The following is a 23,065-nucleotide window of genomic DNA, read 5'->3' as shown; positions in this document are numbered from 1 at the left end:
ACATCCAATTAGGATTAAAATTCATACATGTCCGAAATTGAATTTTTATTTTCTGTGTCAACACAATAGTGCCAGCCGCTTTTTCATTATTGGCACTGACGTAAGGTCTTTTATTGTTATTACATCTAAAGTCATAGTCTGAAATCACAAGTTATCAAATTTTAAAAAAAGTATGTTTCGTCAGAATATTGCCGTCACTTTGGTGAAGATTTCCGACTTTTTGTTTGCTTACCTGCCATCTACACACACTCACACCTTTTCGTTTTATGTAATATGTAAAACACGAACAGCAGTGTTTAAAGTAATGTTTAAAACACGAGCATCAGTGTTTTATCGGGATTTAAAACCAAGAGGTGCAGCGGAATGGTTTAAGACCCGATAAAACACGTGCTGCGAGTTTTTTGAACGGCTTCAAAAACATTCCTGGAGAAGCGAGAGAGTTCATAACAATGATGCTTTTGTGAACGTTGGAAATAAGCATACGAGAAAAACATTAAAAACCGCATACTAATAAGGAGGAAATTTATCGGGTTTTAAAACCACTGCACGTGATGTTTTATCGACCATTTGATAGGTCAATGGGCTTATGAATTGTTAACGAGTTTTTGAACTCTTCTTAAGGAATAGACGGAGTTCTTTTCGCAGAGTGGTCAGCGTGGTTAAGAAAATAATAAGTCAAAATATGGTTATACTTCTAGTTCTCTCACATCCTGCGAAGAAGTACGTTAAACAAAAGATGTATAAAAAACTCCAATAATTGTGAGAAACATGGAAGATGATCACTGTAAAATTTTTAGTGGTTCTCTGAATCAGTAGTCGATATACAATGACCTGAAAATACAGGAAGACCTGTGGATAGTTACTGACTACTTAAACTCTAGTTAGTATTATTACTATTGCAGTTGCAAGTATTTATTGCTAGCTCGCTATCCTGAAGATAAAATGTGAGGATCGAGTAGAGGCATGTGTCAAATTTAATAATGAGATTGTGTGGAAAACTTGCCAAAAGCATTGGTTGGATTACATTTGCTCCGCTGGATAGCGACTTATCCAGTGGAAAAAAGTATCCGTTCTTTGAACAACTGGGGCCTGGTTTTCGTAAGTTTTTGTTTTTGCCAGTATCTCTTAGAAATAAAGTGACTAATGGCACGGCATCTTGTTATCCACTTGCTTGGTAAATACTAAAACAGTTTTTTACCTCAGTGTCTGACAACGAGGGTGAGTATTTGTCTTACATCCTCACTCTTCCCCTCGTCTTCAACGAATAATGCCTTACAGATGATTATGGTGTTCCAGTGCTGCGTGTTTTGTTTACTTCGACGTTCCGCTAACACGCAACACCCAAATCATGCCGAAGTTTGATCCCTTATTCTAAAAATGAATTTTCAACTATTTCTGACAGTTTATTTTTAATCATGTTGAAATTGGAAAACGGTGTTATGACGACTTCGAAACGTCGTTCGATTTTACCGTTAAATTTCCCTTGAACTTTATCTAGACCGGGGTTTTTTTCTGCCTTCTGGGGCTGTAGGGGGGTGGGGGGGGGGGGCGTAGGGGGGGGTTCCCCCCTTTTCATAACTTTGCGAGAATTCAAGCGCTATGCCATTGAGATTAGGAGGAGAGATAGTACGTCCAAAAATGTCTCCTTAGACGTCCACGATGAGAAGTGATGACAACATATAACGTTGTAATGTCATCGTGATTGCCAAAAGGCGGCCATCTTGAATTCGCTATCTTGGATTTTTGGATTTCTTCAAAACTTCAGGAAATGGAAGTCAAGATGGCGGTCAATGACGCAATGACCACGTCATTTGACGTCATCATACCATTTTGCGGAAGGAAACTGTTTTCACCGTTTAGGTTTTATTGCCATATCGTTAATATGCTTTAAGTTTTAAGGGCTGATCATAATGAACGCAACAAAAGCCCATGCTGAATAGGATAAGGCCTTAACCTAACTACGACATCTTTTCAGGTTCGCTGTCGGCTCGCTGCTTCACAATTATACAACTGGATGGAGAAGGGAAAACTTGTGGGGGGGGGGGGGGGGGTTGAGTTGTCGAGAATTAACTTGCAAACCACCAGGTTGGGCCCATTTCTCAAGAGACAGAATAAGTTTTCGGGTGCGATTATTATTTCCACAAGAATTGTTTTTGAGTTTGAAGTAATTGTCCCCTTGGGGTAAACTTGCCAATTTGTCACTTGTGTGACACGCCGCTTCTAGTAATACCATTTGTTCATCTTTTCTTTTTTCTTTGTCTTTGTTTTGACGGTTACCCACCCCCAGACCTTGAACTAAAACAGAAACGTTACAGAAGAAAAGTGACTTTTCCTTTATTTTACAAAAGTCATTTTCTATCTTCTGCTTGTCAAAAGGTCAATCAACACTAACCGACCGCTCTATTGTTTCCCAGATATATTTCTGAAAAAGTCCCAAGGTTTCAGGGCCTTTTCTCAAATATTAAGAAAAGTTACTAAGGTTCAAAGTCGCGAACCGTGAGCACAATCGCCCATACCCCGGTCTAGATCGAGTTAACCTGGTATCTGTTCATTTGTTTTTCTCAAGCTCGACGAAGAATCTCACGTTTTCAATTTAACCGTGCTTTGCTTGTAGTGAACAACAAAATGTTTTTAAAGTTTCGCCCAGTTTTCAAAGTAGCGTGGTCTAGTTTTCGGCTAATGTTGCATATCAGTATTTTCAAAAAGTATTTCTTTATTAAAGATTTATTGATTGCAGGCCGAACACTTCGTAAAAATGTTTATTATTTTTGCCACCGCGCGATCACCTGTAGACTGGCGAGTTCGCCGGATTCCATTAAAATGTTCCCGCATTGACGTTTTTCTGTAGTTTTAAGTTCAAAGTAAAATGGTATGATGAATCCTTTATTGACCAAGCTTGTTCGGTCAAGGTGGCTGGATATTGGCTTCATTCTTCCTTTTTTATGCTGCGTTTTTATAAAGCTCGACTAAAAATGCGCAAAACAACTTGGCCAATATCCAGCTATCATGACCTTACGCTTGGTTAATAACACATGTCCATAAACCCGCCGAACAAGCTGATCTTAATTAAGGATTCGCCTCTATTCGTGCAGATTCCAAAGGGATACAGGAAATTAGCTGCAGTTACAATTTCAGCATCACGTTATCAGACTTTACTTATGTGTGCAATGTGTGTCGTTGAATTTTTCGCCTTTCTTCGAATTGGCGTATTAAGTGCCATCCAGCTCGAAAGCTCACTGAAGTAATTAGATAGACAGTAGACACAATAAACAGTTAATGCAAATATTGAATAGTGATTGAACAGAAAAATACAGCCACAGTAGAACTTCTTTAAACACAGCAGAAAATTACAGAAGACTGTGATCTTGCCCCTTCATGTCTTCTGCTATTGATAAATGTATTATATAAACTGCTTTTTTAAGATATGTCAATATTTGCTGAGTTGTAACCTTTCTTTTAGGTCAGGAATAACACTCTAACATCTCTTTCAATAACTTGTTTTCAAGGTTTCCTCTTGGACTACTTCCAGTAAGGTTATAAAGAACATTTTAATTTTAGGCTTTCGGCTATTTCTGAAACTTAGTGAAGCTCTAAATGCTTTTCAAAAACTAGGTTTTATAAGATGAAAGCAAATAGATGCAGGAAGAGAATTATTTGGGGACGCTTGAAATACATATGCAACAAATATAAATTTAGATCCATCCGACATTTTTTTAATAAACAAGGACACGATTATGACTCTGGAAAAGAGATGAAATATTGTATCTTCTTCATTAAATCTTGCATAAACCAAAACTTAGTTCTGCGATGATTCCTATTCTCGGGCTCGCCTTTTTCATTGTATAAATATACTTGGGCTTCGAAGCCATTCCAGCCAGACCCAAGCGTAATGCAAAAGTTTATATAGAGATCAGGAACTGAAATTGAAATCAATTGCTGTATGAGTAATCCACGGAATAAAGTTCTTTTTAAACATTGCTAGTGTTATTTTTTGCCACTACGCGAATACGCGGTGTATCGACGAGATTTGATTAATTTTAGGTTATTTACCCTACGGCGTTGATATGTCAACACTGATGTTTATCTGAAGACTTAGCAACCAAGTCGACATTTTAAATCTACAAAAAAACAAAGAAGATTCTTAAACGTCTAAAATAACACAAGCAATGCTTATTCAAAGGTCTGTAGAAACCATAAATACCACTAAATTACTTATGTTTAATCGGCAACGCGAAAAGCGTTCAAATCAGGTTCGTCGCCAGCAAGAACGCGGCACACCTAGCTTAGTTCATGCGCAGTGAAGTTCTGAGGTCTCATTTTACTTCCGGTCCTGTTTCACGACCTCTGCCTTGCTGCCTCTTAAAGTCCCTATTTGCGAGATGGGACACCCATCTCGCAAATGGTGTGTGTGTGTTTTTTTGTGAAAAAGGTTTAATCCTAGATAATTTTTTCTATACAAGGCCTATAGTTTACGTGAGTACCAACATAAAACTGCAGTGTACTGTATTGTGAAACTATGTCAGTGTTTTTCTTTGTCTTGGAGAGCGTTTTTTAAGTCACACTTTCTTGTGAGGTTCATGCAAAGGTCGAGTCTCCTAATCTGCATAATTGAGAAATGCTAGTATTTGGAAGAAACGCCACGGTCTTTAAACCATGTGCCTGCACGTTACTTTTAATTTTATGATAAGAAGTCTTTGTCTTTTCATAGCCACAAGGGCATTGCTGTAGGATGTCTCACTGTTGGTTTACATGCATTTTTGTGCACCCGTTTTTCCTTTTTTTTTTTTGTTTAAAAAAAAGTTGCTGTTTTTACTACAGTCGAACCTCTTTATTACGGACACCAAGGGGACAGGGATAAGTGTCCGCATTATAGAGGTGTCCGTTTTCGGTCTCTCAGGGACCAAGTGAACTGTCCGTATTAGAGAGGTGTCCGTATTAAAGAGGTGTCCGTAAGGAGAGGTTCCACTGTACTTGAAACAATTATGGGAAAGTATCAATAATATTTTAATATAAGGAAGACCTGTGCTTATATAATTATACACGAATCGTAGTATTTGGCCTTGCAGCATTTTTTTTAGTTTTGTGAGAAAATATCACAATTGTTAAAATTTTGCTTTATTTGACACTACAAAAAAATTAATTTTTGCCAAAGAAGGGACCCCGCTTTAAACATAGGAAGAAGGCGTTCAAGGCTCAAACGACAGTTGTATTTCTTAAAGTAAGTGGGCAAAGTGTAAATCACATGCAAGATTTGAAGTAAACCTATTTTTTGAATAATTTGCGATATGAGAAACTTAGGAAGCCACTATCTTAAACTTAAATTATTAAAATTAAATGTTGTCTTAAAGACGACGTTTGCATGCGGAGCGAAATTTCTCGATGTATATTATCAGGTAAGGTGTTCAATAGAAGAGATGATTGAAAACAAAATTTGCCGCTTTGAAAATTTTATTTGTAAGGTGCTATCTGAAAGCATTTAGAGCGAGTTAATGAAGAAGCCAATTGGAGTAAATAAAAGGAATGACGTGAAAGGCAGGTGAAGCTTTAATTTGCCAGTAAAGGAAGCATTACTGTTCCGGTGTCTTAACTATAAGTGAGCTGTTAGCTACAGGTTAAACACACACTGTCTTCTGGATGGTTTGAAGCTACACAAGGTACGTTTTGAAATCAGTTAAAGTAGTGCATTGAATTTGACCAAATTTTTGCTGAATAGAGTAAGGCTGGTCTGGAATTGGTTACAGTTTTGACGAGTAAAATGGAGTTGGTAGGCATAACGAAGTCCTAGTCACATGTTTGACATATTCATATCGATTCCTATCGGTCTTTAAACCAATTTAGCTTCTTGTATGTTTGTAGCGGGTTAACATGATCAATTGAAGAATTTAGATGGTATGCATGCAATCGACAAGAAGGTCGTGTCTGAAATAAGTTAGAAAAAAGTCATATATTTTGGTCTGAAATTAGGAAAAAGTTTCAAGAAACGCGCTTCCCCCGGCGGCAAGATGCAGGTGTAGCCATTATTATTTGTCAGTAAAAGACGTCTGACTGTCTCTGTGTCTTAACCATAAGCGAACTGTAATTTACGGTTAAAGAAATACGCTACTTTGGCTGGTTTGGAGCTACAAAACCCTTATCCATCTTACCGAAAAATTGGTTTTGAAACAGGGATTTCGCGAAATTTAAAAAGAGAAAATGCGATGGAGAAACGCCTGAGGGTGTTCTGTGCTCATTCGCGTATTTTTGTTTGGCAGCCCAAAGCAATTAGCTGTTAAAATCGTTGCGCCACGGGTGCCAGATAGTCAGGCATCAGAAACAATCATTAAATTCAAAAACTACTCACTGTGAAGGTAGACAAGCATGTGCGGCACAGTATTATGCTACATGCCCTCCGGCGAAGAGGGCTTGGGTTCAAAGCTACATTGGAACTGAATAGAAAATTATTTTTTCCTCTCAAAGCGAAGCCGTCATCTTTGGTAGAGCTTTGAATTCCTTATTGTTTTCCCATCATTTGTCAGCTATTATCTTAAGTTTTGTACCTTTAAATAAAAAGCGGCCATGAACAATGGCCAAATTTTTCATCTCAAAGTGAAGTGAGTTTGTATTTTGCTTCCAAGGTTTTTTGAAGCGTTCAAGTAAACAAAGTTGGCTTGTGGCAATCACATTCTATCTAATCTAATGTTCCTCACAGTCTCAGAGAGGAGTCATAAAGCCATTTAGGTGAATACCAACATAAAATTACAGTGTACTGTATTGTGAAACTATGTTCTTTATCTTGAAGAACGTTTTTCAAGTCATACTTCCTTGCGAGGTTCAGGCAAAGGTTGAAGCTCCTATTTTGCATAATTGAGAAATGCTAGTAGTTGGAAGCAGCGCCACGGTCTTGAAACCATCTGGTCGCACAATTTTATTTTATGATAAGAAGTCTTTGTGTTTTTATAACCAGAGAGGCATTGCTGTAAAATGTCTCACTAATGGTTTACATGTATTTTTGTGCACTCATTTCTTCTTTTTTTTTACAAGCTGTGAAGGTTGGTTGGAAAAATGTTGCTGTTTTAACAACTTGAAAGAATTATGTGAAAATATTAAAAATATTTTAATATAAGGAAGACTTGTGCTTATATAATTATACACGAATCGTAGTATTTGGCCTTGCAGCAATTTTTTTAGTGTTGTGAGAAGTTATCTAAATTGTTAAATTTTGATTTTTTTTTTCACTACAAAAAATTTAATTTTTGCCTAGGAAGGGAGGAACAGAGCAAAAGAACAGAGAAAGAAAGCGTTTAAGGCTCAAACGAAAATTGTTTTTTTTTTTTTAAGTAACTGGACAAAGTGTAATTTACATTCAATATTTGAACCAAACCTATTTTGTGAACAATTTGGGTTGTGAGGATCATAGGGAGCCACCCACTTAAACTTAATGATTGAAATTAACTTCGGGCCGCCAAAGAAGTATACGCGAATTTGCATGGAAAACCCTCAGGCGTTTCTCCAACGTATTTTCTCCTTTCATTTCGCGCGAAATCCCTGTTTCAAAATTAATTTTCGGTAATATGGAAAAGGTTTTTGTAGCTCCAAACCAGCCAAACAGAGTATGTTCTTTAACCGTTAATTACAGTTTGCTTATGGTTAAGATACGTGGACAGTAACTCGTCTTTTACTGACAAATAATAATGGATACACCTGCATCTTGCCACCGGGGTTAGAGGTGTTCTTTGAACTCTTTCCTTATTTCAGACCAAAATATATGATTTTTTCCAACCTATTTCAAACGCAACCATGTTGTCGATTACATACCATCCAAATTCTCCAAATGATCATGTTAACTCGCTACAAACATACAAGACGCTAAATTGGTTCAAAGACCGATATGAATATGTCAAACATGTGAGTAGGACTTCGTTAGGCCTTCGAACTCCATTTTACTCGTGAAAACAAATTCTAGACGAGCCTCACCCTATTCAGAAAAAAGGTGGTAAGAATCTATGCACTACTTCAAACTAAAAAGGCCGCCGCGGTCAAAAGCGCAGTTAAATTTAAAAAAGACTTACACTTGTTAATCACAAATTTATAGAAGACGTTGTTGTTATGTGCGTCATACATGGAAAGTTTTAATACCTTCTTTTTAATTTAACATGAGGGGTCGTTTTTCATTATGGTCGTATTACGCATTGGGAATTGATTTTAAGATAAAAGCGCTGACTTGGAGCTATTAAGCCTAAAAGTTTTGTTAAACACTTTAAAACATGTCTTCTAGTGAAGACCTTATCTGAATATACTTTGCGAGATTTCGCCCTGCATGGAAACGTCGTCTTTAAGTTAACATTTAATTAGCTGTAAAAATCGTTGCGCCACGGGTACCAGATAGTCAGGCACCAGAAACAATCATTAGATACAAAAATAATTTACTGTGAAGGAGAGAAGCATGTGTGGCGCAGTATTATGCTACATACCCTCCGGCGTAGCGGGCTCGAGTTCAAATCACCTTGGAATCGAATAAAAAAAATATTTTTTCATCTCAAAGGGAAGCCTAGTAGAACTTTGAATTCCTTATTGTTCCTTCATCGTTTTTCAGTTATTATCTCAAGTTTTGCACTTTTTTAATAAAAAGCAGCCATAAACAATGGCCAAATTTTGTTCTTCTCAAAACGAAGCGAGTTTGTATTCTGCTTCTAAGGTTTTAATGAAGCGATCAAGTAAACAACTTTGGCTTTTGCCAATCAGATTCCATCTGATCTAATATTCCTCACTGTCTCAGAGAGGAGTCATAAAGCTGTTTACGTGAAAACCAACATAAAATTACAGTGTACTGTATTGTGAAACTATGTCAGTGTTTTTCTTTATCTTGGAGAGCGTTTTTCAAGTCATACTTCCTTGTGAGGTTTATGCAAACGTTTAGGCTCCTAATTTGCACAATTGAGAAATGTTAGTATTTGGAAGCAGCACCAGGGTCTTAAAAATATTGACGTTTTGGTAATATCATAAAAGACATTTCGTATTCAAGTTAAAAAAAAAAAAAAAACTATGATATAAAAAAAGAAGAAAATGTTTTCTTTGCCAAAAAAGCACAGTTTCGTTAAAAATTTCCGTCTCATTAATGACACACTATCTTTATCACAGAAAAGACAGCCCCTTGTAATTGTAGCCTTCGTTACAAAAGAAAAGCAAGGTTCAGGGTGAATAATTTGGCTTGCTGCTGATCATTGGCATATTGGGAATATTAACTGACATTTTGTATCCAAATTTGAAACTACCATTCAGAACAGGGAAAAACTCTTTTGTTTACCAAAGAGCAACACTTATTTCGTTTAAGATTCTCGTATCGTTAATGGTGTAGAGTTTTTAATGGAAAAAGATATCACTATAAAAGGAAAACAAGTTTGAGGGAGAATATAATTTGCGTAGCATCTGCTCGATGACATAAATTACAAGGAATATTGTTGGACATTTTGTGCTAAATTAGAAACAATGCTAATTATTTCTTTTCAGAAAGAATCATGCTTACGGTTTGAATACACCTTTGATAAAACTGTGGGATAAGGTCAATTTTTAAATTAATAAATAGTTAAAACTATTTTGACGACTTGAACAAAGAGCTAAACCTTAGTGGAAGTATCTTCAACAGCAGGAAAAAAAAGAGTATTATTTTTTATCACCAATTTAACGCGGCCATCGTTATCCTTTGCACCACGCATGGAAAGTTTTAATATCTTCTTTCTAATTTACAACGTGCGGTCCTTTTTAATTACGAAAGCATTAAGAATTTTAATATAAAAGAGCTGAGATATTGGGCTCAAATGACCGAAATGTTGTCCAAAACATGACAGAAAACATGAGGCCATTTAGACCAAAAAAGCTAAATAACCATTCCCTTTGGCTACACACACTTATAGCACAAACACACCTATAGGCAAAACACACCTATACCTTATACAGGAGAGTCGAATTTTGAAGTCGCTCTCCCCCTTCCCCCCCCCCCCCCCCGTATAACTTACATGTTTAGTTTTATCCAGCTAAACTAGCTTCTTTCCTTCGTAATAGCGCTTTTTTCTTAATATTTCATAATGGCAAGAAAGGTCTTCCAGGAATCGTCCTTTAAGCTTAATATCTCCGAGTCAGCGCTTTTTTTAAAATTAATTCCTAATACGTTATAAGTTCTTTATGAAAAACGACCCCTCATGGTGAATTGAAAAGAAGATATTAAAACTTCCCGTGCATGATGCACATAATAACAACGTCGTCTACAAATTTGTGATTAACAAAGATAAGTTTGTTTAAATTTAAGGAAACTTATGACCGCGGCAGACTTTTGTTTGATGTAGTCCATAAATGTTGACAATTTTTTGCCTAATAGGGCTAGGCTGTTCTGGAATTGGTTATAGTTTTCAAGAGTAAATTTTGGAGTTGGAAGGTCTAAGGAGGTCCTACTCACATGTTTGACATATTCATATTGTCCTTTGAACCAATTAAACTTCGTGTATGTTTGTAGCGGGTTAACATGAAATTTTGGAGAGTTTGGATGGTATACAATCGGCAAGAAGGTCGTGTCTGAGATAGGTTAGGAAAAATCATATATTTTGGTCTGAAATTAGGCAACAGTTTCAAGAAGCGCGCTACCCCCTTTGGCAAGATGTAGGTGTAGCCATTATTAATTGTCAGTAAAAGACGCCTGACTGTCACTGTGTCTTAACCATAAGCGAACTGACATTTAAAAGAACATACTCTACTTTGGTTGGTTTGGAGCTACAAAACCCTGGCTTTTCTATTTTACCTAAAAGTTGGTTTTGAAACAGGGATTTCGCGCGGAATGAAAGGAGAAAATAGGATGGAGAAACGCCTGAGGGTGTTCCTTGCTCATTTGCGTATTCTTCTTTGGCCGTCCAAAGTCACTTAGTTGTTAAAATCGTTGCGCCACGGGTGCCAGATAGTCAGGCAACTACAAAAACTACTCACTGTGAAGGTAGAGAAGCACGCGTGGCGCAGTGTTATGCTACATGCCCTCGGGGATGAGGTCTTGGGTTCAAATTTACCTTGGAACTGAATCTCAAAGGGAAACCATCATTTTTGGTAGAGCTTTGAATTCCTTATTGTTTCCTCATCGTTTGTCAGTTATTATCTTAAGTTTGGCCCCTTCAAATGAAAAGCGGCTATGAACAATGGCCAAATTTGACTAATATATTCATATCGGTCTTTCAACCAATTTAACTGCTTGTATTTTTGAAGCGGGTTAACATGATCATTTGGAAAATTTGGATAGTATGCAATCGACAAGAAGGTCGTGTCTAAAATAGGTTAGAAAAAAAAATCATACGTTTTGGTCTAAAATTAGGGAACAGTTTTAAGAAGCGCGCCTAGCCCCGGTGGGAAGATGTAGGTGTAGCCATTATTATTTGTCAGTAAAAGATGTCTGACTGTCCCTTTGTCTTAACCATAACCGAACTGTCATTTACGGCTAAAGAACATACTCTACTTTGGCTGGTTTAAACCTACAAAACCCTTTTCCATTTTACCGAAAATTTGGTTTTGAAATAGGGATTTCGCGAAAAATAAAACAGGAAAATACGATGGAGAAACGGCTAAGGATGATCCGTGCTCATTTGCGTATTCTTGTTTTTGGGCCCAAAGTAATTAGCTGTTAAATCGTTGCGCTACGGGTACCAAAAAGTCAGGCACCAGAAACAATCATTAACTACAAAAAATACTCACTGTGAAGGTAGAGAAGCATGTGTGGCGCAATATTATGCTACATGCCCTCAGGGGAAGATGGCTTGGGTTCAAATCTATCTTGGAACCGAATAAAAAATTAATTTTTCATCTCAAAGCGAAGCCATCATCTTTGGTAGAGCTTTGAATTCTTCATGGTTTTCTCATCATTTGTCAGTTGTTATCTAACGTTTAATAAAAAGTAATAAAAAGCGGCCATGAACAATGGCCAAATTTTTTTATCTCAAAGCGAAGCGAGTTTGTATTTTGCTTCCAAGGTTTTTTGAAGCGTTCAAGTAAACAAGCTTGGCTTGTGGCAATCAGATTCCATCTAATCTAATATTCCTTAAAGTCTCAGAGAGAAGTCATAAGGCTATTTACATAAGTACCAACATAAAATTGCAGTGTGCTGTATTGTGAAACTATGTCAGTGTTTTTCTTTATCTTGAAGAGCGTTTTTTAACTTATACTTCCTTGCTCCTATTTTGCATAATTGAGAAATGCTAGTATTTGGAAGCAGCGCCAGAGTCTTGAAACCATCTGGCCGCACGATTTTATTTTATGGTGAGAAGTCTTTGTGTTTTCATATTTTTCATATTCAATTTTGCATTTTTTTTCATAACAAAAATTTAATTTTTAACTAGAAAGGGAGGAACAGAGCAAAGGAACAGAGGAATAAAGCGTTTAAGGCTTAAACGAAAATTTTATTTTTTAAAGTAACCAGATAAAGTGTAATTCACATGCTATATTTGAAGCAAACCTATTTTGTGAACAATTTGCGTAATGAGGATCATTGGAAGCCACCCACTTAAAGTTAAATGTTTGAAGTTAACTTTGGGCCGCCAAAGAAGTATACGCGAATTAGCATGGAACACCCTCAGGCGTTTCTCCATCTTATTTTCTCCTTTCATTTCGCGCGAAGTCTCTGTTACAAAAGCAATTTTTCGATAAAATGGAAAAGGGTTTTGTAGCTTCAAACCAGCCAAAATAGAGTATGTTCTTTAACCGTAAATTATAGTTCGCGTATGGTTAAGATAAAGAGACAGTTACGCGTCTTTTAATGACAAATAACAATGGATACACCTGCATCTTGCCACCGGGGTTAGAGCTCTTATTGAAACTCTACCCTAATTTCAGACCAAAATATATGATGAAAGAAATGTGATGGTATATTTCCAGCCTGGTGAATGAATGAGAATGATGATTATTCAAGAAAGTGACGCAGGCATACTCGGAAAAAAGAAATCCGAGTGCTCCTATCAGTAGGTTCGACTCCTGATAGGAGCACTCGGATTTCTTTTTTCCGAGTATGCCTGCGTCACTTTCTTGAATAATCATCATTCTCACTCATTCACCAGGCTGGAAATATACCATCACATTTCTTTCATAAAAATAAAAATAGTTGCGCCACGGGTACCAGATAGTCAGGCACCAGAAACAATTATTAAATACAGCAAATACTCACTGTGAAGGTAGAGAAGCATGTGTGGCGCAGTGTTATTCTTCATGCCCTCCGGGGAAGAGCGCACGGGCTCAAATCACCTTGGAACTGAATAAAAAAAATATACTTTTTCATCTTAAATGGAAGCCATCATCTTTGGAGGAGCTTTGAATTCCTTATTGGTCCCTCATCGTTTGTCAGTTATTATCTTAAGTTTTGTACTTTCGAATAAAACGCAGCCATGAACAAAGGCCAAATTTTTTATTTTCTCAAAGCGAAGCGAGTTTGTATTTAGCTTCTAAGGCTTTTTTGTAGCAATCAAGTAAACAAGCTTGGCTTGTGGCAATCAGAGTCCATCTAATCTAATATTCCTCACAGTCTTAGAGAGGATTCATAAAGCTGTTTACGTGAGTACCAACATATAACTGCAGTGTACTGTATTGTGAAACTATGTCAGTGTTTTTCTTTATCTTGGAGAGCGTTTTTCAAGTCATACTTCCTTGTGAGGTTCAGGCAAAGGTTTAGGCTCCTAATTTGCATAATTGAGAAATGTTAGTATTTGGAAGAAGTCCCACGGTCTTAAAACCACTGACATATTGGGAATATTATGATAGACATTTCGTATTCAAATTAGAAACTGATATTTAAAAGGGAGAAAAATGTTTTCTTTGCCAATAAACACGACTTCGTTTAAAATTTCCGTTTCATTAATAATGCAATGTTTTTATCGCAGAAAGGACAGTCCCTTGTAATTGTAGTTCACTTGTATAACCTTCGGTACAAAACAAAAGCAAGGTTCAGGGTAAATAATTTGGCTTTCTGCTGATCATTAGCATATTGGAAATATTAACTGACATTTTGTATCCAAATTGGAAACTGATATTCATTTTCTTTACCAAAGAGCAACACTTATTTCGTTTAAGATTCTCGTCTCATTTATGGTGTAGAGTTTTTAATGGTAAAAAATGATATTACTATAAAAAGAAAACAAGTTTGAGGGAGAATATAATTTGTCTAGCATCTGCTCGTTGATATATAGGGAATATTGTTGGACATTTTGTGGCAAATTTGGGACGATGCTAATTATATCTTTTCAGAGCGAATCATTCTTACGGTTTGAATACGGCTTTGATAAAGCTGTGAGATAAAGTCAAATTTTAAATCAACAAGAAGCTTATACTCGGGCCATATTTGACTGCGTGGTGCGTAAGCCTACAATCTCTTAGCAGTGGTAACCTCCAGCATCGCTAATTCCCCCAAATAGATAGATAAAGAGATATAGTGAGGCAATAAGTAACCACCAGATAGAATTACATTTCTTGCAGTCAGAATGAAATACAGGGAAAAACGGCATTTGTTATACGAATGCTTTTTATAATCCCGGGGCTTTCATCGTCACGTTTTCACCTTTCGTTTAGCGACAGAAACCATTTGTACGGTCCTGATATGTATGTGACGCCGGGTCAATGACGGATCGTAATTTCCGGTATGATCTAGAGTAACGTTACGCAAAACGCGTACGTTATCCTTGTACGTCTTTCAATGTTTCGCTGTTTATATTTTTAAATGAAATTCAGGGGAAAGCATTTGTTATTCACCTTTCATTTGAAGACAGAAACCGTTTCTACATTGATTGTTTTTCTATAGTAAACGTGAGACATCTTTATCTATCTTGGCCCGCGGAGTCATAGACTGATTTAGTTGCCAAATTTTCGGTTAAACAAAACTAACCTTGAGGAACTAAAAAAAATGTAAATAAAAAAACGATAAAAACCTTTCGAATTTTTAAAGTGCTTGTAATGAAAAGATGAAATATGATTGATTGAAAAACTTGGAAAGTTAAAAGATGCACAAACGACACTATAAAAATAGACATATTAACATATTAAGTTTCTTCGCTTCTGTTCATCGCATAAAGTTTAAGAGTCTTCGCCTTGGAAATAGAAAATACCTCTCTAGGTAAGCGAATGCCGTTTCTGTTAACGTTGAAAAATTCTAGAGGAATAAGTCTTATTTTTAGTCATTTGTGTCTTGCATCTGCCATCGTGTATGTGACACGTCATAGGGTGAACTTCAGACTCGGCGCCTCACGGCTCGAATACAAAGAACACGACCGAGAATTTAAAGAATTTGATAACGCGACCGAAAACTTAACTCGTGCCACCCGAGTCCAAAAAAGGAGACCAAGAACAATAACTCGTGGACCGTAGTCTTATCTCTCGGCCCATCGCGACCCCAAAAATGAACAAAAAAAAATGATAACGCTATCAAAACCTTAACTCGTGCCGCTTTACGGCTCGAGTAATAAATAGTTAAATCTATTTTGACGACTTGTACGAGAGGCTAAACCTTTGTGGAAGTATCTTCAACTGCAGGAAAAAGGAACTATAAAACTTCATAAGAGCATGATTTTTTATCACAAATTTAACGCGGCCATTGTTATCCTTTGCACCATGCATGAAAAGTTAATATCTTCTTTCTAATTCTCCACGTGCGGTCCTTTTCAATAACGAATGCATTAAGAATTTTAATATAAAAGAGCTGAGCTATTCAGCTCAAATGACCGAAATGTTGTCCAAGATACGACAATGCCTGAGGCTAATTAGACCAAAAAAAGCTAAATAACCATACCTTTGGCTAAACACACACTTATAGCACAAACGCACCTATACCTTATACAGGAGAGTCGAATTTTGAAGTCCTTCTCCCCCGATAACTTACATGTTTAGTTTTATCGAGCTAAACTAGCTTCTTTCCCTCGTAATAGTGCTTTTTTATTATTTCATAATGGAACGAAACGTCTCCCAGGAATCGTCCTTTAAGCTTAATATCTCCGAGTCAGCGCTTTTAAATTAGAATTAATTCCTAATACGTTATACGTTCTTAATGAAAAAAGGACCCCTCATGGTGAATTGAAAAGAAGATATTAAAACTTTCCATACATGATGCACGTAACAACAACGTCGTCTACAACTTTTTGATTAACAAGGATAAGTTTAGTTTAAATTTAAGGGAACTTTTGTCTGCGGTAGCCTTCTTAGTTTGAAGTAGTCCATAAATGTTGACCACTTTTTGCTGAATAGGGTTAGGCTGGTATGGAATTGGTTATAGTTTTCAAGAGTAAAATGGAGTTGGGAGGTCTAACGAGGTCCTACTCACATGTTTGACATATTTATGTTCTTTGAACCAATTAAGGTTCTTGTATGTTTGTAGCGGGTTAATATGATCAATTGGAGAATTTGGATGGTATATAATCGGCAAGAAAGTCGTGTCTGAGATCGGTTAGGAAAAATCATATATTTTGGTCTGAAATTAGGCAACAGTTTCAAGAAGCGCGCTACCCCCTGTGGCAAGATGTAGGTGTAGCCATTATTAATTGTCAGTAAAAGGTGCCTGACTGTCACTGTGTCTTAACTATAAGCGAACTGTCATTTAAAAGAACATACTCTACTTTGGTTGGTTTGGAGCTACAAAACCCTGGCTTTTCTATTTTACCTAAAAGTTGGTTTTGAAACAGGGATTTCGCGCGGAATGAAAGGAGAAAATAGGATGGAGAAACGCCTGAGGGTGTTCCTTGCTCATTTGCGTATTCTTCTTTGGCGGTCCAAAGTCATTTAGCTGTTAAAATCGTTGCGCCACGGGTGCCAGATAGCCAGGCACCAGAAACAATCATTAAATACAAAAATAATTTACTGTGAAGGTAGCGAAGCACGCGTGGCGCAGTGTTATGCTACATGCCCTCGGGGATGAGGTCTTGGGTTCAAATTTACCTTGGAACTGAATCTCAAAGGGAAACCATCATTTTTGGTAGAGCTTTGAATTCCTTATTGTTTCCTTATCGTTTGTCAGTTATTATCTTAAGCTTGGCACTTTCAAATAAAAAGCTGCTATGGACAATGGCCAAATTAGACTAATATATTCATATTATCGGTCTTTGAACCAATTTAACTGCTTGTATTTTTGAAGCGGGTCAACATGATCATTTGGAAAATTTGGATGCAATACAATCTACAAGAAGGTCATGTCTGAAATAGGTTAGAAAAAATCATATATTTTGGTCTAAAATTAGGGAAAAGTTTTTGAGAAGCGCGCTAGCCCCGGTAAGAAGATGTAGGTGTAGCCATTATTATTTGTCAGTAAAAGACGTCTGACTGTCTCTGTATCTTAACCATAAGCGAACTGTAATTTACGGCTAAAGAACATACTCTACTTTGGCTGGTTTGGAGCTACAAAACCCTTTTTCCATTTTACCGACAAATTGGTTTTGAAACAGGGATTTAGCGAAAAATGAAACTAGAAAATACGATGGAGAAACGCCTGAGGGTGCTTCGTGCTAATTCGCATATTCTTCTTTTGCGGTCCAAAGTCGTTTGTCTGTCAAAACCGTTGCGCCATGGGTGTTAGATACTCAGGCACTAGAAACAATCATAAAAAATTAATATAACAGCGCTGAGTTATTGGGCTCAAATAACCTAAATGTTGTGCAAAACACAACAATGCCTGAGGCCATTTAGACCAAAAAAACGTACCCTTTGGCTAGACACACAGTTATAGCAAAAACACACCTACAGCTTATGTAGGAGAGTCGAATTTTGAAGTCCTTCTCCCCCCGATAACTTACATGTTTAGTTTTATCCAGCTAAACTAGCTTCTTCTCTTCGTAATAGTGCTTTTAAAAAATATTTCATAATGGCATGAAATGCCTCCTAGGAATCGTCCTTTAAGCTTAATATCTCCGACCAGCGCTTTTATATTAAAATTAATTTCTAATTCGTAAAACGTTCGTAATGAAAAACGATCCACATGATAAATTGAAGAGAAAACTTTCCATGCATGACGCACATAATAACAACGTCTTCTATAAATTTTTAATTAACAAGGATAAGTTTTGTTTAAATTTAAGGGATTTTTTGACTGCGGCAGCCTTTTTAGTTTGAAGTAGTCCATAAATGTTGACCACTTTTTGCTGAATAGGGTGAGGCTTGTCTGGAATTAGTTATAGTTTTTTCGAGTAAAATGGAGTTGGAAGGTCTAACGAGGTCCTACTTTCATGTTTGACATATTTGTATCGGTCTTTGAACCAATTGAGGTTCTTGTATGTTTGTAGCGAGTTAACATGATCATTTGGAGAATTTAGATGGTATGTAATCGAACAAGAAGGCCGTGTCTGGAATAGGTTAGGAAAAATCATATACTTTGGTCTGAAGTTAGAGAAGAGTTTCAAGAAGCGCGCTACCCCAGGTGGCAAGATGTAGGTGTAGCCATTATTATTTGTCAGTAAAAGACGCCTGGCTGTCACTGTGTCCGAACCATAAGCCAACTGTAATTTAAAAGAACACACTCTAATTTGGCTGGTTTAAAGCTACAAAATCTTTTTCCATTTTACCAAAAAGTTGGTTTTAAAACAGGGTTTTTGCGCAAAATCAAAGGAGAAAATACGATGCGATGGAGAAACGGCTGAGGGTGTTCCGTGCTCATTTGACATTCTTCTTTGGCGGTCCAAAGTCATTTAGCTGTTAAAAGTGTTGCGCCACGGGTGCCAGATAGTCAGGCATCAGAAACAATCATTAGATACAAAAATTACTCACTGTGAAGGTAAAGAAGCATGTACGGCGCAGTATTATGCTAAATGTTTCGCTTTTTAAAGGCAACCACTACCAGAGGCGCCAATAATTTTTTAAAATTTAAACTTACTACAAAAATACATACAAAGGATTGAAATGTTCTGAAAACAAATATTCGTCATCCAATTTTTTGGGAGAAGGCAATTCAACTAAATACAGGGAAACTTGGAAGATGCAGGTGTACCCTTTATTTCTCAGTAAAACTATTGACTTTTTTTATACCTGCATGTGGATATTCCTGTACGAGCTACTAGGAACAAGTAAATCATATTCCAGACTTTCCGCCTGTTTGAGTCGACAGAAGACGTTTTTCACTTTACTGAAATTGTTTGGGGATAAATTTTAGTAAAAGACAAAAAGTTTGGTGGTGTTTGCTTTGCATATTAAAAATTGTTATGAATATTTATAGTCAGCGTTGGAACTTAGCCACACAAAAAGCCTTATTTAGTAGTAGGCACCTTTCTTAGGGTATTTAACTTTTCTTCTTTGCAGGTTTTCCATTCTTTGCCAAGTAATACCAATGTTGTGATCATCAGTGTTTATCAAAGATGGACGAATGGTTTCTTAAAGCTCTTATTTTACATGTTTCCTTGCTGTGGATAAGAGGAGGTAAGTTCCAAACCGATTTTTCTCATGGGATAAAATTAGAGTAAACATGGCATTACCATTAAATTATTGTACGTAAATTAGTCAACACAGAGAATACGGAGATTTGTTGAACTACTGCTGATAGTACAAAAATTGAAACTATGGGAGAGAAGGATGGGTAAAGCTAGCAAAGAGAGACTGCAACTGACCTTTGAGCAACGCTGTCACACTATATAAGCGAACGAAGAAACTTGACAAGATAAAAAATACGCAAGGGGGTGTGTCCCTTATTAATTGTTTTAACAAAGCCAAACAACCAAATTAAAAGACTGGCTAAGTCCTTTTAAATGTCAAACCACTTTATGTCATAAGATATCAAGTAGTGTGATGGGATGTAATATGATTATTGAAAAGACATTATATCGATGACAAATGGATGATCACATTGCTGTGTCTGAGATAATTTGGTGTTATGCTTCTATTGCACTCCTATGATGCGACATAAGATGTCCACAATAATCTTATAATCCAACAAGCACGAGTGTGGTAGTTGTTTTGCTAAAAACGACAAGGAAATATATTAGGGTTATTGACCAAGCGTGAAGTCAACTTTTTGCAAGATTTATTATCGGTGGATTGAATTATCATGTAGATCTAGTTTTACAAAGACAAAACCCCCTCTAGACTGGCCTTTTTTCCCGTCTCCCTCAAAATACTTTAAGTTAGAGAGCTGTGACAATGAGACTTGAGAAGCCATGGTACGTCCAAATATGATTCCTTTCACGTCCCTAACGAGCAGAGATGACGTTGAAATGACATACTGATTATCAAATGGAGGCCATATTGGATCCGCCTTATTGGATTTCTGGATTTCCCCAATACTTCAGGAGAGCGCTGAAATTGAACGAAAGTCAATGAACAGTAACGGACGATATCAAAATTGTTACCAGATAAATTTCCGAAAACGTCCTGAATATCCTGGCCGTTTGCTCAAATATTAAAAAACGGAAAGCTATTTAGGTTCCAAGTCATCGCAGGCAGATTAAACACCTACCCTCCCCTAGTGTAGATACAGTTAAAATAAGTAAAGAATTATGAAGGCCGCAAAATTTTGATTTCCGGAAGCGCGGAAAATTTTTTTCATTAGAACCCGTAAAAGTCGCTATTTTTAGCTGATAGGGCGGTGGCGTAAGTAATAAACACTTTTGAATAAATTTCGGCCTTCAATCAAAAAATGAAACAATAAATTTCGAAAAAATTTGCAAACTGATTATTGAAAAATAGAGCTGGTAAATTAGGAAACTACGCGAAACTTTGTGTTCCGAAGACTTTAAGTATTAAACAGAACTATGTCAAGGCCGCTAAATTAATATAAAATAACAAGTGACATTGAGAAAATCTAGAAAGGGCTTCAGGAATATACAGGAACGTTTTTAGGGCCTGTGGAAAAAATTCAGAAAAGTCCGTGAGTGACGTTGACGTTAAGATCTGAAATTACCTATTGTCATCTGAAAACTCGGAACGTAATAGGATTACGTAATTTTTTTCGAAAATAGCTTTGTAGAACACTATAAGAAAAGACAACGAAACATTTTTGCTGTTGTTGTTACTGTTGTTATATTGTTCGCTGTTATTTTCGTCATTTAAGTATAGTGAAAAGTTAGAGCTTAATAGCGGATTGGAAAAAACCTTGTAATCAAAGGATCGTGGTAATAAAGCATCAAAAGTGAAAAGGATCATACGGTTATCTGGAAAACAGCTGGTAGCTGAGAAAAGATTCAGAACAGAACTGAATCAACATGATGAAGGGAAAAAACACAGAAGAAGGAACAAGCAAAACGACAAAGGAGGCGAGAAGGAAAAGGACAGCTGTGTACTGGACAATTCCAAAGAGATTCTAAAACAGTCGAAATCGAGAAGCAAAGCAGCATTTACTCGAGCTAGGCACACACTCCTGCAGCTACTTGATGAGATTTACCAAGCCGTCAACAAGTGCGTGAAGCAAGTGAGCGACCAGATGAATGTTTAGGCTGCGTGATGACAGACATGACTTGTTATGGGATAGATACGTAAAAAGAAACGACATTACCAACGTCAAGAAACTAACCCAAGAAATGAAAACAATCGAGACAGCAACAATTCCAAAGAGATTCTAAAACAGTCGAAATTGAGAAGCAAAGCAGCATTTACTCGAGCTAGGCACATACTCCTGCAGCTACTTGATGGGATTTACCAAGCCGTCAACAAGTGCGTGAAGCAAGTGAGCGACCAGATGAATGTTTAGACTGCGTGATGACAGACATGACTTGTTATGGGATAGATACGTAAAAAGAAACGACATTACCAACGTCAAGAAACTAAACCAAGAAATGAAAATAATCGAGAAAGAATTCAGCCAAGCTCACAATGTGGAAATGGAATAATAGGAAAGTCGACGAGACGAATCATCTAGTGTCGTACATTGTGCTTTTCAGAGATTTGGAGTCTTACAGGTCGAACAGCGAAGACCTCGAAAGCGCGCCGGGAGATTAGAATCTAAGTTTTTTTTTAGTGAAGAAGTAGCAATTGAGGCGGAGCAGGAAAGGGTCAAAGAGGATTTGCCCCCAAATTAAGATCACTCTATGATGAGCAACGAGGAAGATGACAGAGTCAATGCTAACACAGTGCTATCGATGGAATTTTGAACAACAGTGCGTAGAAAGATTACGAGAATGGGTATACAAGAAGCAGAATTCCAGACAGTACAGCTGAGACGCTTCGAGGGATATGGAGCAATTCCAGTACCCGAAGAGAAATCAGACGTTTTATTGGCCAGACCAGATCACTTGCAGGTACTCCAAACCGGTGGCATAGCAAGAGCCGCCGTACATTCAGAGTCTGGAGAAATAACCAACCCATTTGGTACGACGAGTTTTAAGGTATAGCCGTTGAAAAGAGGTGGCGGGAAACAGCGCAACAATGTTTTTGCTATAGATGCCTTGGAGAGACCCACCACGCAATATCATTCCCACAGATCCGATTTTGTGGTTTGAACGGACGCACAACAGGGCGTGCTACATTGAAAAGAATGGAAAGGCCGGATATTGCAAGAAACGGCAATAGGAATGACAGCTACAATCGTCAGCCCCAAAACGTCCATCGTAATGAGACTAGAGTGGCTCCAGTTAGAGATACCACGGAGGCGGAGTCCACACAGGTCTTACCGGAGAGATCACACACAACAGCAATGCACATGAAAGAAACTAGAGGTGAATATGTCGCACTGGGGAAAGCAACAGTAGTAATCAAGAATGGCGCAAGACGAGTGGTCGTTAATGCGCTACTGGACGACGCCAGTAGTAAGACATAATCAACAGTTGAATTAGAACTTCAAGGGGAGAACCGTAGAGCAACCGTTCACGTTCTAAATTGTCACACCGACAGCTTCAAGACAAGATTCCTCGAGCTAAATCTTGAAAGCTTAGATGGAAAGATATATGTAAAGATAGCAGCTTTCACTGCAGAAGGCGTTTCAGGGAACATTGGAGTAATCAACTGTGCTAAATACGCGAAAAAGTGGGAGTATCTTAAAGGTCTTACTTTACTTTGGAGCACGCCCAATCATCGACGTTTTCGTGAGTATCAATCAGAGAGGGATGTTGGAGGAAAACCAGTAAAAACAGTTGCACGGTTAACGACCCTCCGATGGACATGTATCGGCGATGCAAATAGT

General features: G+C 37.3%; 1 protein-coding gene across 1 annotated transcript in view; it reads left to right on the top strand.

The window, feature by feature from the left end:
- LOC146456960 (scavenger receptor cysteine-rich domain-containing protein DMBT1-like) overlaps positions 1–23,065 on the top strand; it is a gene marked incomplete at its 3' end in the record, with an annotated part of 596,400 nt that overhangs the window by 311,594 nt on the left and 261,741 nt on the right. The gene's annotated exons all lie outside the window — the stretch shown is intronic.

The sequence above is a fragment of the Pavona decussata genome, unplaced genomic scaffold, assembly GCF_977016875.1.
Source record: "Pavona decussata unplaced genomic scaffold, jaPavDecu1.1 SCAFFOLD_252, whole genome shotgun sequence".
Taxonomy (NCBI): Eukaryota; Metazoa; Cnidaria; class Anthozoa; order Scleractinia; family Agariciidae; genus Pavona; species Pavona decussata.
Note: the sequence above shows the minus strand (reverse complement) of the source record. Positions and strands in the feature narration are given on the sequence as shown.